At 38.3% G+C, this 16,859-nt stretch overlaps 1 long non-coding RNA gene across 9 annotated transcripts in view; it reads left to right on the plus strand.

The window, feature by feature from the left end:
- Nucleotides 1–426, plus strand: part of LOC145031510 (uncharacterized) — a 5,360-nt gene extending 4,934 nt beyond the window's left edge. For all 9 annotated transcript variants that reach the window (XR_013676959.1, XR_013676955.1, XR_013676954.1 and 6 more), the window contains one exon: nucleotides 253–426. This is a non-coding gene — a long non-coding RNA (uncharacterized LOC145031510). The remainder of the gene's footprint in view (nucleotides 1–252) is intronic.
- Nucleotides 427–16,859: the final 16,433 nt, after the last annotated feature.

Below are 16,859 nucleotides of genomic sequence, written 5' to 3' on the forward strand. Positions count from 1 at the left end.
GTCTGGTAAACGACTTAACCGATGTAAAAATAACCTTTGTTTTGAAAAAAATACCATTTTCCATGCATAATGCATATGATCTCAATTTGTTTTTCAATGGTAAATTGCACATAGAAGAAATATAATTATGGTTGCAACCTTATAACAACCAAGAATTTGCCCGTTCCCACAATCCCCTATCATTCTACTTTGCTGATTTGTCTTCTGTTATTTCTCAAATATTTTTCATTTTCTGGTTTATAATTATTGAAGCTTGTCATCGGCTGGCTACTTTTTTGAATGAAGAAAACAAGTTGGTGGCTAGATCTGAATACTCCAAGTCCAAAAGGAAAGACCAATCTATTAGATATTGTTCACCCCACAATATGATGTTTCTTTATTTTCACATGTATTTTATCTATTTACTTTAATTGTTCCAACTCTCAGATGTTCTTGTCTAATATTTATACATGAACTGTTAAAAAAACACTTGTAAACATTTTATAAGTTGCAAATTAGTTATTGTTTCTTTGGGTAAAATGAAAGTTACTTATTGTTTCTTTTGGTAAATAAATGAAATCCGGTGTTATTATGATAGTGAAATGTAAGCATGAGGCTATCCATCTGAAAAACATACTTTACACACCTGGCATTGTTAAAAACCTCGTCTCCGTACAAAAATTTACTTGTGATAATCTTGTATCTGTTGAATTTGACCCTTATGGTTTATCTATGAAGGACTACAAGAGTGGGAAACTCCTGACGAGGCGCAATAGCATTAGGGATCTTTATCCAATCAACGTTCCTGCTCTCACTCCAAGTTTATCTTTTTTTTTTATTTCCGCTAATTCATCGTTTTGGCATAATAGACTTGGACATCCGGGTCTTCATGTAATGGACTTTCTTAGTTCTAATAAACTTATCTCTTGAAATAAACTTGATCCTTCTTTTGTATGTTCTTCACATCAAATCGCTAAACACAAACGTCTCCCATTCACCGACTCTACTTCTACCACCCTTACACCCTTTAATCTTGTCCATGCTGACTTACGGACCTCTCCTTTGCCAAGCAAAAGTGGTTACAAATACTATCTTCTAACTATTGATGACCACACAAGCTATACATGGGTATTTCCCTTAAAATGTAAATCTGAAACTTATGACAAATTCAAAGACTTCCACAAATTCATACAAACGCAATTCCAAAAAAATATCAAAACCTTTCAATGTGACAAAGGAGGAGAATTTGACAACCACCACTTCCATCAATTCGCCAAAACCACCGGCCTACACATCCGCTTCTCTTGTCTACACACCTCCTAAAAAACGGGAAAGTCGAACGCATGATTCGTCGCATCAACAAACTCATTCTCCCTCTCCTCACTCATGCTTCCCTCCCACCTACATTTTAGGTTGATGCACTCCATACAACTACCTACCTCCATAATATCTTACCCACCAAACTACTTAACTTCCGCACTCTAACTTCCGCACTCTACCTCAAACACCCTACGTATAACCATTTTGGGTCCTCGGGTGTGCATGCTACCCCAACCTTTTTGCCACTCGACCACACAAACTCTCCCCACTATTGTGGTTACCGATGCCTTGACTTATGATGATTTGGTATTTTGAATTTTGTTTAGGATTTGGGTTTTATTCTATGCATGTTAAGGGTAAAATGAGTGAATGGGTGGAGCGGTGGTGGGAAATTGAATGGGGGCGGGTTGGGTTGGGATGGTGGTTCCAAATCCTATGATAATATTCTAAAATTAACTTAAATATTTTTATAAAATAAATATAAAAGTGGAATATTGTTATTTTACCTGGAATAGGGACTAAAGATGTTATAAATATTTTTAAAGGACCAAAATTGCAAAAGAAAATTTTTGGGGACCAAAAATAAATACGACCTTTCACTCTTGGATTGAAATTCGGTTCCCAGAAAAGAATTGTCAAGAGTACAATTGCGTCTACCATTTTCGGAGCTTTTTAACCCCGATGTTGATGTAAAGCTTTTTTGGACCAATTAAACTCATTTGTCGTCCGCCCAATGTGTATAACTACAGTCTAAATATTATATCGTCATTAAGTTTAAACACATTTAAATAAAACTTAGTATATTGTAATTATTAGGTTATAATGAAAAAAGTTAATTTGTGTTTCATTTGGTTGTGTTTTAATCGATTGTTATTCTTTAATTTGATTGTCTTTTAATCTATTGCTATTTGTTAATTCATTCATATGTAATATAATTGGGTTGATTTTTCATTGTACAATGCTAACAAAAGACCAAATAAAAGAAGGATGTTATAGAAGAAAGTAAAATCAATCTATTGTTTTTACATCGATCAACCCGTCCACCGGACGGGTATGACACTAGTTATAACTATCTATCCACCATCCCATGTAACTTTTTGGAGTGCTGAAGAGAAATAATTAGCTTCATGTAAATAAATGTATATTATATTAAAGGGTAAATGGTAGAAAAAACACTATTTTTACACAGAAATTCGATTTTGACACCGTGTTATTTTTTTTGTCAATTTTGACACTGTGTTTTTCAATTTGTTACAATTCTGACCACTTGATCGATTAACCAAGTTACATGCTAATGTGGCATGATGACGTGACAGTTTTGATGACGTGACATGCTGACATGATATGCTGACGTGTCAAAATTGAATTTTTTTTCTCACAAAAAACACTAAGTTTTCATTTTTTTTTCGATTTTGACACTAAGTTTAATTTTTTTTCTTTGAACTTTGACATTATGTTTTTTTGTTCCAAATCGAACATCATTTTTTTCAATTTGTTTAATGTTGACAATTTTCTATTTGAAACCGTATAAATATGTTTTTTTTTCATTTAAAAACCATAGTTTTGTATAAATACATTTTTTTACACTCAAACCATATCTTTATATATAAATATGCATTTTTTATATAAAAATTGTATTTTATATTAAATATGCAACTTTAAAAATGTGTTTGGAGATTTGGAGGCGTGTAGTAGATCAAAACTCAGATATCAAGTTTGCAACCCATCAAATTTTTACATCTTATTAGAAGCTTATGGTTAGTTTGATTCTCATGATATAACTAATGGTTTGAATGTAAGAAAAAACACCTTGTATTTAAATAAAAATGTGGTTTTTAAATGAAAAAAATATGTTTATACAGTTTAAAATGAAATAAAAAAATATATTTATACGGTTTCAAATGGAAAATAGACAAAATTAGATAAATGATGTTCGATTGGAACAAAAGAAACATAGTGTCAAAATTAAAATAAAAAATTAAACTTAGTGTCAAAATCGAAAAAAAGTTAAAACTTAGTGTTTTTTGTGGAAAAAAAATCAATTTTAACACGTCAGCATATAATTTCAGCATGTCACGTCATCAAAACTAACACGTCATTATGTTACGTTAGCATGTAACCTGGTTAACCGGTCAAGTGATCAAAATTGTAACAAATTGGAAAACACAGTGTCAAAATTGACCAAAAAAAAACACGATGTCAAAATCGAATTTCTGTGTAAAAAGAGTTTTTTTTTGTCATTTACCTATATTAAAAAAAAATTATTGAAGTAGACTACTCAATAAGTATTTTAAGTTGATAAAAAAATGTAATTATATATTATGTTAAAAATGCTAAATACTATGATGAAGGTGAACTTTTTTTACTCAAACTTTGTGTTCGATAATATTTGGTTCACATGTAAGATGGCGCAGGAAGCTCGAGTATGGGTGTTTAAATGGTGTGGAATACTAATTAGACAATTTTCATCAATTTTTGAATTTTTAAATTTTGCGGCTGCTTGGGGTCACTGCATTCGGAAAAGATTGATTCTCGAGGTGATTTTCTTTTGTCTACTTTGGTACACTTGGTTAGCAACAAATGATAAATTATTCAAGCAACTACGCACATCTCCCTCCAAGATTGTTGATAATGTTATCTCATAGCATATCTTTGGTACAAGTATAGGAGTTGACAATGTTGTGGTAGTTGGGTTGATTGGAGTGTTTCCCCCTTTTAGTCATCTTATTTTCTAAATTGTAGCTGTACCATTGCCATTCGATTATGCTACTTGTTCATCGTTGTGGCCCTTTATATCTACATATATGCTGTTTCCAAAAAAGAAAATTGGTATCGTTATAATCAATAATCAATTTTATAATCAAGAACCAACGAGTGATGAACAATTAATAAGGAGTCTTATGGGGTGTTTGACTTAGCTTTTCACAACCAAAAATCCTTTTTGGAAAAGAAAAAAAAAGCAAAAGATGTTTGGTAAACTAGTTTTAAAAAGCTATTTTGGAGTTTTTATACAAGGAAATCAACTTCTTTGAAAAGTTAGGAGATCCTGACTTTTTGTAACTTTTCCAAAAAGGACTTTTAGGATTTAAGAAGCTAAGCCAAACACCTCCTTAGGTGCCTGTTTTTTTAATTAATGGACTAAATGAATGTGAAACTTAATATATATATATATATATATATATATATATATATATATATATATATATATATATATAGGGTTAAGTTCAAATGAGAACATTATTTAATGTGATAATGTGAGAACACTACTTTATGTTACTATTTTACTATGAATTTTGTATATACAATGACATAATATTATTTATCAACAAATATACGAACAATCACACATTAATATTCACATTAAAATTTTATATATACAACTTTATGACATTATTCATCACCAAATATATGAACAATCATATATTTAACGTTCACATTAGAATTTACTAAATTATTACATATATATCTAAATTTTATAGTAGAATATCAATATAAAATTGAATATATTCATATTATAATTACTACAATACTATACATATTAAATTTATATTAGAATAGTAACATAAAGTAGTGTTCTCACGTTCTCACATTAAATAGTGTTCTCATTTGAACTTAACCCTATATATATATATATATATATATATATATATATATATATATATATATATATATATATATATATGTATATATAAGTATGTTCAAATGATAACAATTTTTATTTTGGGAACAATGAGAACTAATCTCAGCCAATAATTATCATTTAACTAAGGCATGTCCTACCCGGGGCGTTTTCGTAACTTTGTCTAATATAAACAATTTTTCATCTGACTCCTTTTCATTTATAACGTAACTTTGTTGAGAATATACAGTGAGTGAGTGTTGATTCGCTTTGATTTTTATGGAATTGCTTCTAAATACTAGCGATTTCTACGATTTTGCTTACAAAATTTACTGTGTTTTGTGTATCAATTCTTATACAAGAATCGATTGCATCATCCTCGAAGAAGTTAGGTTTAACAGGTCATTCTATCAAAAGGTAAAAATTTTCACTATGCATAACTTTTTTTGATCATTAAACACTCGCATTTGTAATTACTTCGTCTATTTTAGTAATCGAATTAGTTATTCAACTTTTGTGTTCGGAAGGATTTAGGTTAGCATATCACTCATCAGAAAAGTAAAAATCATCACTTTTTACACTCACATTTGTAATTACTTCATCTATTTTACTAATCGAATCGGTTATTCAGAACTTCGAGTTTGAAGAAATTTGGTTTAGCATATCGTTCATCCAAAAAGTAAAAATTGTCACTTTTCATAATTTTTTTGAAAATTATACGTCGATTTTATTTCTATTGTTTATTTTGCTTATTTTTGTTATGAACGTGAATTGAAACAACATATATGAAGTATTAATCGAGATTACTGAGTATGATGCTATCAATCGCAATTTATGCTTGTAAAAAGGCTAAAATATTCTATTATAAATTGTAATACTTCAATGAGTTCTGATTAAAAGCTTTTATGAATAGGTTTTGCTTAGCTATTATAGAAACAAATCATTGTTAAAATCATAGGTGATTGATATTTGTTAAAAACTCAAAGGATTTTAATTATACATCTTATAATACAATGTTTTAAATCATATATGATTAATATCTGTTATTATCATGAACATTTTAGTCATATATGATTATAATAATATGTGACTACTAAGTTTAATATATATACATAAAGATATTCTACCATACCTGACTAGCATATGTTATGAACATTAACTTTTATATTATAGTGTTTTATATCATATATGTCTTTTTGTTGCTAATCACTAGTTTTATTGTTTGGTAATGTCTTTTCAAGTGATAATGTGAATCTATTTAGAAATAAAGATTATATTAGTATTTTTGTTGATAGTGTTGAAGATGTTGATAAATATATTGAACAATTCAAGTCATAAAAAACATAACTACAGTGTTTCACTAAATTTTCTTTTAAATACTCATTTAATCACATATGATTATATAAGCAATTCATTTTGTTTTTATTCTTGTTGCAGTAGAAGTAAATCTATTTGTCAACAGTATGTAATCTATTAGTAGTTTTGTTATTTAATATATTTAAGTCTAATCTCAATCATATGTGATTATCCATTTTTTGGTATTGAATAAATATTGACACATGTTTAGTTTATCTATGTTCAATTCTATGTTATAATCACATATGATTATACAATGGACTTCATTGTTAATCATATGTGATTTTACATTGGATGCATTGATTTATATTAAGTTTTTTCTTTTATAATCATATATGGTTAAATGTTTTCTATATTTGATTATACTGGTAAATGTTCTTCTACTTCTAATGATGCAAATTCGAGTAGTATGATGAGTACAAGTTTTGTACCATATAGTTACGGGTCAGAGGTTCTACATGACATCAAAACGGATATTCCTGAAGAGTTTAGACCTATTGAGTCAATGAGGTTCAAATATATCAATGATGGAATTACGTTTTATAAAAGATCTGCATATGAGGTTGGTTTTGATGTTTGTATGAACATACTAAGAAAAATGGGTGATATAATAAAGCACAGGTACGTGGTTTGCAACAGGATGAGAAAACCAAAAATGAACTCAACAGATATTAAACACTAACATAACACAACCTACAATGTGTTAGATTGTAAAGCTATATGTAATAGCCCAAAAATGAAGGTAAAATTTTCATTTTTAAAAACGAACCAAAAACCATAATTGTTTACAAAACATTGTTCCTAAAAGTAATAATAACAAATCAGAGAATCCCAAAATCAAATATCATAAAATCAAAAGGATGTGCACGATCATGCCTTTGCTTTTCCCTGATCATCGGAAGTACCTGAAACATAAAACTTAAACTATAAGCAAAAACTTAGTGAGTTCTCCAAAAGTACCACACACAGCCAACATAGATAACAACATACATAATATGAGGATTCAACCTGACTGGACCACCTCTCCTAGCCTACAACCTATCTAGACTACTCTCTGGTTTGGCCTGAAAGGACAGGCCTTCAGTCTATTCAGACCGTCCCGTGTATCTTTGTAACATCCCAAATATCATGCAAATATTTGGGATTATAAATTTAGTATATAAAATGAAATGATGAATGTATACATGTGAAATGTCACACACAGATTCTCAGGTACTAATAATAATATTGCCTTGTTTGAATTTTTAAGGACCTACTCGACGAGTTGGCTTCCCTACTTGTCAAGTAGTAACGGGTTAGTCCGATTAGTTTAATGACCTACTCGCCAAGTCCAGGGTGGAACTCGACGAGTAGATGCTGGCAGATGAAACCCTAAATTCAGGGTCATGCGCCATATTTAAAGGGGTCATTGACCTCCCCTAACTTTCCCTTTACAGCTCCTCATCTTCCAAAACTCTGATTTGTATGTGTGTGTGTGTGATCTTTGGTGAGTTTAAGCTTAAAGGAAGGACATGGTGAAGGGAGCACTTGAGGAAGCAAGCTAGAGGAAGCAAAGAACTGGTGGGGGATTCAAGATCCTCTCTTGTGAAGCACTCCCTGAAGGTATTAGGCTATTCCTTGGCTCATTTCCACCTAAAGCCCTCTTTTGCATGGATTCTAAGAAAGGGATTTTGTGCTTAAGCCAAGATCTGAAGTTGTAACTTTAGATCTGGACTCCCTTTGGTCGTTAGATGCATAAAGTTATCAGTTGTGCCTAGCATGAGCCTCCCCTCAAGTGTGTGACTCCATTCCAAGCTTAGAATTGCTATTTTAGAGCTTAAAAGCCTTGCATGCATGTAAAGTTTGCAACTTTACGTGAAAGGCATGCCTTAGAAGCCTAGATCTGTAATATGGAGGCTTTGCATGGCTCAAATGAGTCTGTATGACCTCAGAACTGTAAGGTCTTGGCGAGTCGCAAGAGGTGACTCGGCGAGTCATATGAAGATTAGCATAAACTCAACGAGTTTGATGAACAGCTCGGCGAGTCTGATGAATTTCGCTTTAAACTCGACTAGTTGGTTGAACAACTCGGCGAGCCGGATGAAGTTTTCCATATACTCGACGAGTAGTATATATCCTGGGAAACTCGACGAGTCACTAGTTGCACTCGGCGAGTTAGGGTCAACATGGGCTGTTGACTTGAACTTATCTGAAGTTGACCAAGGTGGACTTTGAGGGTAATGTCTGGTTATTAAATGTCTCTTATAGGTTGTTGAGTTGGAGCAGCTCGTGGGGTATTTTGGTCACAAAGTGTCAGTTCATCATTCATGTCAAGTGAGTCTCCTCACCATACCTATGGGTCTAAGGCACCAAGGCTGACCCATTATGTGATTATGATAAATATGTTAGACATTTTGTGTTTTGCTATGGTATGTGATTGCATGTTGTATGAAGATCCCGGGGGGAGCCCGTAGCATTGGATGTAAGACCATGTGGGGTAGCCCATGACAATCCTAGGCTAAGACTATGTGGGGTAGCCCATAACATTGGATGTAAAACCATGTGGGGGACCCATGGCAGTCCTAGGTAAAGACCATGTGAGGTAGTCCATGGTACTGTTACAGGTTTATGTATGCATCGGTTATGTTATATGTATGTAGCTTTATAGCTTACAGGGTATCTGATATGTGTGTAGCTTTTATAGCTAGCGGGATAAGTGATATGTGGATTGTGTGTGTGGTATGCTCTGGGAAACTCACTAAGCATTTCGCTTACAGGTTGTTGATTGTTTCAGGTACTTCGGAGCCTAAGGGCAAGGGCAAGACCTGATGACGTGGCATGTACTCTACCTCTCTTTGGATGTCTGGGACTCTCTGATGTTTTCAAAAAGGACAACAATGATGTAATAATTGTGAATTGGAAACAAATGTTTTGGAAATCTATGGAATATGTAATTGGTCCCGTTAATTAAAACAAAAAAAAAATTCCTTGTGAAAGTTGGGTCGTTACAAATTGGTATCAAAGCCTTGGTTTGAGAGATTCGAACATATCCTCGAGTGTGTCAGGACTCAAACTGAGGTGGTGGTAAAATGTTTTCAAAAGTAACTTAAAAAGGATTTTTAGCCCAAAAGAGGAGAGTGCAACGTGTGTGATCAGCTGAGCCAAGTAAGTAGTTCCCAATTTAATTAGCCATGTTGTACTGATAATGAGCTCTATCGATTATATGAAATTGTTAAGTGTATGTTCAAAAATTATATATGGTTAGGAGTTGATAGCCTCAGAATGGGTGATTTAGCCTTATTTCCTTTCCTTTTTTGGATGTGGTCTTAGGGTAGAATCTCTTATTCCAAAGTCAATTTGATATTTTCTGTGTATAATCTGCATGCCTTATAGAAACCTGCAGTGATTGGTATGATTTTTTTGAGTAGGAAAATCATAGGGTGTCCAAGGATTGATTCATGCGAGGGTTGTGAGTCATGGTTTTGCGGATGTGATAGATTTGGAAGTACTAGGTAAAGCAACGAGGAAAGGTACGGGTAGGAGTGGAAGGTAGTATTGGGCCCATACTATTGGAAGCACAGGACCCGTACCCAAGCTCCTGTTTTAGCTGGGAATTCCAAAGGAGCACTGTATGGAAGTAATCTCATTATGGGTATTCTGATCTTTATGTTTTGTGTTATGGCAGTTCAACATGGTGGTTATGCGATTTGGAGCAGGGGGATCAGGATCGGGATCAGGGGCTGGGTCAGGCGGCCCTACTGATGGTATTGATGAGAGGCTGCATGAGTTGATTGCGGTCGAGGTTACGAGGGGCATCCTTGACGCTACCCCAGTCATCTTCGGGATGGTCAAAGAGGGCATGATGGAGATCATAGAGGAGAGACTTAGAGCATTCAGGGCCGATATTTCTGATAGCTAGGGTGGAGCTCAAACCCCCTCGTTTAGGGAGTTCAAGGCATGTGGAGCTCCGGAATTTTCTGGAGTCAGGGATCCCATTGTGAGTAGATGTTGGGTAGCGGACATTGATAATGCTCAGCGCACGAGTTCATGCTCGTAGGAGGTGGAGGTTGGATTTGCTTCCTGTATGCTGAGGGACAGGGCCCGAGATTGGTGGGGCGAGGTTACTAGTCATGTAGGAGTAGCCGGTGTGGCTGGTATGTCGTGGGTTGAGTTTGTTCAATGTTTCGATCGGGAGTTTGCACCGCCTATTGAGGTGCAACGGATGGTGAGGGAGTTTCACGATTTATAGCAGACCACTGAGACTGTGGCGAAGATCACCGCCAAGTTTCGAGAGCGAGCCTGACTGATTCTTCAGTATGCGACAGATGAGGACATGAGGAGGACCCAATATCACTCTATGCTGAGGGAGGACATTTGGGAATTTGTGAGCTTCACAAGGTGCAAAACCGTGAATGAAATGGTTGAGAAGGCCCGTGAGAGGGAGATGGAGTTGGAGACCCGCACGAAGCGGAAGACCGAGCAGGCATAAGCAGTGGGGGCTCAGGCTAAGAAGCCTAAGACCTCTGATTCTTCAAGTAAGGGCCAGTAGGGCCACGGCCGGTGTGCCAAGTGTGGGAGATTTCATAGTGGGGCTTGTCGGACAGCCGGGACATCAGGATGTTATTCCTGTGGCAAGCAGGGCCACTTAAGTAAGGATTGCCCCAAGAAGGGCTTGATATGTTTTCACTGCAACCAGAAATGCCATAAAAAGGCCGATTTTCCAAGGTTGCAGGGAGGGGGAGGAGGATCCGTGGTGGCTCTCGCGCTCGCCACTATGAGGATTACTATTGGCCGCCCTAAGGCGGAAGCTCCATTGGTCAAGAGCCGCGCGTTCCAGTTGACTACTGAAGAGGCTCGGGCAGCACAAGACATCGTGGCTGGTATGTGTTCATTATTCTCTGTCTCTTTTATGCTAAATGTTTATATGTAAGTTTTTATGCTTGTATAGGAACCTTTCTGGTCAATGGTATGTCGGCCCATGTCTTGTTTAATTCGGGAGCTAACCGATATTTTGTGTCTCTTGCGCTTAGCAAGAAGTTCTGAGACGCACCGGGGACTCTGGATACCCCACTCAAGGTGGAGATTGCATATGATTGCACTGTGAGTGTTGGAAGGGTGTGTCAGTACTGTGTCCTGAATGTGCATGGCGAAAGGTTTCGCATTGATTTGGTCCCCATACCGTTGCGAGGGTTGAAGGTGATTATTGGGATGGACTGGCTAGGGGCCAATGGGGCCATGATCGATTGTGAGCAGCAGTTGGTCCGAGTTAGAACCCCAAGGGTGGGGAGGAGAACTGGTTGTCCATGGCGAGAAGGCCTCGCAGGGCCCGGCCCTCTGTTTGGTTGCGAGGGTGAGGAGGTTTTTGCAGCAGGGCTGCATGAGATTTTTGGCCTATGTTTCAGATACGCGGGTGGAGGCAGTGACAGATATCGATAAAGTACCAGTGGTGCGGGACTTTCGGGACGTTTTCCCTGAAGAGTTACCCGGAGTGCCTCCGAAAAGACAGGTGGAGTTTCGAATTGATTTGGTACCGGGTGTAGCCCCGATATCAAGGGCACCATATCGGCTGGCGTCACCTGAGATGCAGAAATTGTCTGCGCAGCTCCAAGAGCTACTAGACCGAGGGTTCATCCGCCCGAGTAGTTCTCCGTGGGGAGCTCCGATCCTTTTCGTGAAAAAGAAGGACGGGTCGCACATGATGTGCATCAATTATAGAGAGCTAAATAAGCTGACGGTGAAGAACCGCTATCCCTTGCCTAGGATTGACGATTTGTTTGATCAGCTTTAGGGGGCATCGTGGTTCTCTAAGATTGACCTTCGATCAGGGTATCATCAAATGAGTATTCAGGATGAGGATGTACCGAAGACAGCTTTCAGGACTCGTTATAGGCATTACGAGTTCGTCGTGATGCCATTTGGACTAAGCAATGCTCCGGCCGCGTTCATGGATCTCATGAACCGAGTGTGCAGGTCGATGCTGGATCAGTCGGTGATTGTTTTTATTGATGATATCCTGGTCTACTCTAAGACCAGGGAACAACACTAGCGGCATTTGAGAGAGGTGCTGGAGACCTTGAGGACAGAGAAGCTGTATGCGAAGTTCTCCAAGTGCAAATTTTGGTTGCAAGAAGTACAATTTTTGGGTAATGTCATCAATCAAGAGGGTATTTCGGTTAACCCTGCGAAGGTGGAAGCTGTGATGCGATGGGAAGTACCGAGGAATGTCTCCGAGATTCGTAGCTTCTTGGGCTTAGCGGGTTATTACTGGAGATTTATCCAGGATTTTTCCAAGACTGATGTGCCATTGACCCATTTGACCAAGAAGAATGTGGCGTTTCGATGGGGTGAGGACCAACGGAGGGCTTTTGAGACCTTGAGACGGAAATTATGCGAGGCTCCAATCCTAGTACTACCCGAGGGATTGGATGATTTCGTGGTATATTGTGATGCATCAATTTCAGGGTTGGGTGCAGTACTGATGTAGGGGGCATGTGATCGCATATGCCTCGAGGCAGTTGAAGCCTCACGAGGCAAATTACCCCACACATGATTTGGAATTGGGGGCAGTGGTGTTTGCCATCAAAATTTGGAGGCATTATTTGTATGGGGTGAAATTCGTTGTGTATACCGATCACAAGAGTTTAATGTATTTGATGGATCAGCTGAACCTGAATATGCGATAGAGGAGATGGTTGGACGTGCTGAAGGACTATGACTGCAAGATCCTATACCATCCGGGGAAGGCCAATGTAGTGGCCGATGCATTGAGTCGTAAGGCGACATGGTCTCCAACCAGGGGTATTTGTATGAGGGTGACGGTAAGTCCACCCTTGATACACATGATTCAAGAGGCTCAGGTCGAGGGGGTGAAGAAAGAGAATTGGAAACTGGGAAGAATTTTGGGGCAGTATCCTTTGTTTGTTAAGGATAGTCGCGGAATATTGATGCAGTGTGGCCAAGTATGGATGCCGATGTCGGGGGGAGTGAGGCAGAGACTGTTAGAGGAGGCACATAAGTCCAAATTTTCTATATATCCAGGTGCAACAAAAATGTATAGGGATTTGAGACTCAGCTATTGGTGGCCCTGCATGAAGCGAGAGATCGTCGGGTATGTGGAGCGGTGTCTAACCTGCAAGAAGGTCAAGGCCGAGCACCAGCGACCTCATGGGAAGGTTCAGCCATTACCCATTCCCATGTGGAAGTGGGAAGAGATCACTATAGATTTCATCACCAAGCTACCACGGACAGCGAGGGGAGTAGATGCCATATGGGTAATCGTGGATAGACTGACGAAGAGTGCTCATTTCATTCTGATCTCTGAGAGTATATCTGCGGAGAAGTTGGCAGAAATTGATGTTCGAGAGGTGGTGGCTAGGCATGGAGTGCCGGTATCAGTGGTTTCAGACAGAGATGTTCGCTTTACATCCAGGTTTTAGGGGAAGTTCCACGAGGAACTGGGTACCCTGTTGCACTTTAGTACGACATATCACCCCCCAGACTGATGGCCAGAGTGAGAGGACGATCCAGACACTCGAGGATATGTTGAGGGCATGTGTGCTGGATTTTGGAGGAAGTTAGGATACGTATCTTCCACTGGCAGAGTTTTCGTACAATAACAGTTATCATGCTAGTATTGATCGAGCACCATTTGAGATGTTATATGGGTGGAGGTGCAGGACCCCAGTGTGCTGGGACGAAGTTGGACATCGGGTTTTGGGAAGCACGGAGGTGGTACTCGAGACCACCGGATTGATTCAGCAGGTACGCGACCGGTTGCGAGTCGCGTAGAGCTTTCAGAAGAACTATGCGGACCGACGATGATCCGATCTTGAATTTTAGGAGGGAGACTTTGTTTTACTGAAGGTGTCACCCTGGAAAGGGATTATCCGGTTCCGCAAGATGGGAAAATTGGGGCCTCGGTTCATAGGTTCGTTCAGGATCATAGCCCGGGTGAGCAAGGTGGCATATCAATTAGAGCTTCCAGAGGAGCTTAGTCGGATTCATAACACTTTCCATGTGTCCTAGCTTCGGAAGTGTGTTGTCGACGAGTCCTCAGTCATATCCTTGCACGACATTCAGTTGGATGGGAGCCTGAATTATGTCGAGAGACCAGTGGCGATTTTAGACAAGATGACAAAGAAGCTCCGGAATAAGGAAGTGAAGTTGGTAAAGGTGCAATGGTAGCACCGAAAGGGTTCCGAATGGACCTGGGAATCAGAAGATGAAATGCGAGGTTTCTATCCGGAGTTGTTTGGACCAACAGGCTTCGAGGACGAAGCCTAATTCAAGTGGGGGAGATTTGTAACACCCTGATTCTCAGGTACTAATAATAATATTACATGGTTTGAATTTTTAAGGACCTACTCGATGAGTTGGCTTCCCTAATCGTCGAGTAGTAACGGGTTAGTCTGATTAGTTTAATGACCTACTCACCGAGTCCATGGTAGAACTTGACGAGTAGATGGTGGCAGATGAAACCCTAAATTCTTGGCCATGCACCCTATTTAATGGGGTCATTGGCCTCCCCCAACTTTCCCTTTACAGCTCCTCATCTTCCAAAACTCTGATCCGTGTGTGTGTGTGTGTGATCTTTGGTGAGTTTAAGCTTGAAGGAAGGACTTCGTGAAGGGAGAACTTGAGGAAGCAAGCTAGAGGAAGCAAAGAACTCGTAGGGGATTCAAGATCCACACTTGTGAAGCACTCCCTGAAGGTATTAGGCTATTCCTTGGCTCATTTCCACCTAAAGCCCTCTTTTGCATGGATTCTAAGAAAGGGATTTTGTGCTTAAGCCAAGATTTGAAGTTGTAACTTCAGACCTGGACTCCCTTTGGTCGTTAGATGCATTAAGTTATCAGTTGTGCCTAGCATGAGCCTCCCCTCAAGTGTGTGACTCCATCCCAAGCTTAGAATTGCTATTTTAGAGCTTAAAAGCCTTGCATGCACGTAAAGTTTGCAACTTTACGTGAAAGGCATGCCTTCGAAGCCTAGATTTGTAATATGGAGGCTTTGCATGGCTCAAATGAGTCTTTATGACCTCAGAACTGTAAGGACTCGGCGAGTCGCAAGAGGTGATTCGGCGAGTCATATGAAGATTAACATGAACTCAACGAGTTGGATGAACAAATCGGCGAGTTCGATGAATTTCACTTTAAACTCGACTAGTTGGTTGAACAACTCGAAGAGCCGAATGAAGTTTTCCGTAAACTCGACGAGTTGAAGGAACAACTCGACGAGTAGACTATATCCCGGGAAACTTGGCGAGTTACTAGTTGCACTCAGCGAGTTAGGGTTAACATGGCCTGTTGACTTGAGCTTATCTGAAGTTGACCAGGGCCGTCTTTGAGGGTAATGTCTGGTTGTTGAATGTCGCTTATAGGCAGTTGAGGTGGAGTAGCTCGTGGGGTATTTTGGTCGCAAAGTGTCAGTTCAACATTCGTGTCAGGTGATTCTCCTCACCATACATATGGGTCTAAGGCGCCAAGGCCGGTCCATTATGTGATTATGATAAATGTGTTAGACGTTTTGTGTTTTGCTATGGTATGTGATTGCATGTTTTATGAATACCCCGAGTGGAGCCCGTGACATTGGATGTAAGACCATGTGGGGTAGCCCATGGCAGTCCTAGGTTAAGACCATGTGGGGTAGCCCATGGCAGTCCTAGGTTAAGACCATGTGAGGTAGCCCATGGCATTGGATGTAAGACCATATGGGGGAGCCCATGGTAGTCCTAGGTAATGTGAGGTAGTCCATGGCACTGTTATAGGTTTATATATGCATGGGTTACGTGATATGTGTGTAGCTTTATAGGTTACAGGGTATCTGATATGTGAGTAGCTTTTATAGCTAGCGAGATATATGAGATGTGGATTGTGTGTGTGGTATGCTCTGGGAAACTCACTAAGCATTTAGCTTACAGGTTGTTGATTGTTTCAGGTACTTCGGAGTCTAAGGGAAAGGGTAAGGCGTGATGACATGGCGTGTACTCTACCTCTCTTTGGATGTCTGGGACTCTCTGATGTTTTCAAAAAGGACAACAATGATGTAATAATTGTGAATTGGAAACAAATGTTTTGGAAATCTATGGAATATGTAATTGGTCCGGTTAATTAAAGCAAAAAAAAAAAAATCCTTGTAAAAGTTGGGTCGTTACATGAAAAGTGTAACACCCTGAAAATCCTGAGATCGTAAAGGTGGGTTATGGAAATTTAATAATACATATACAAATGTTTGTAATTGAAAAATATGTATAAAGGTAAGGAAAGAAGGAAAAATGAAGATTTTATAAATGGCTAACAAATTTATTTTGAACTCGTGTAAAATGGCATATGTGAAATACGGGTAAGACTGGAACGTGGTAATGTAAAATGGGATTACCAAGTAAGTAACACAAAAAGATTTGGCCAAAACTGATGTCGTAGTAATGAGATATTAGTACTCAAAATTGCGAGAAAAATATGATAAAAATGAACAGTTAGAATATATCTAAGTAGAAAATGTAAATTGTAAAATTCTAATGTTTCGAGCTTAATAACTATAATGAAATATGATCCTTTGAAATGATACTTGAACTTAACATGAATTAAAGATGAAGAAGAAGATAGAGAAA

Source organism: Lactuca saligna, chromosome 2, assembly GCF_052625555.1.
Source record: "Lactuca saligna cultivar CGN05327 chromosome 2, ASM5262555v1, whole genome shotgun sequence".
Taxonomy (NCBI): Eukaryota; Viridiplantae; Streptophyta; class Magnoliopsida; order Asterales; family Asteraceae; genus Lactuca; species Lactuca saligna.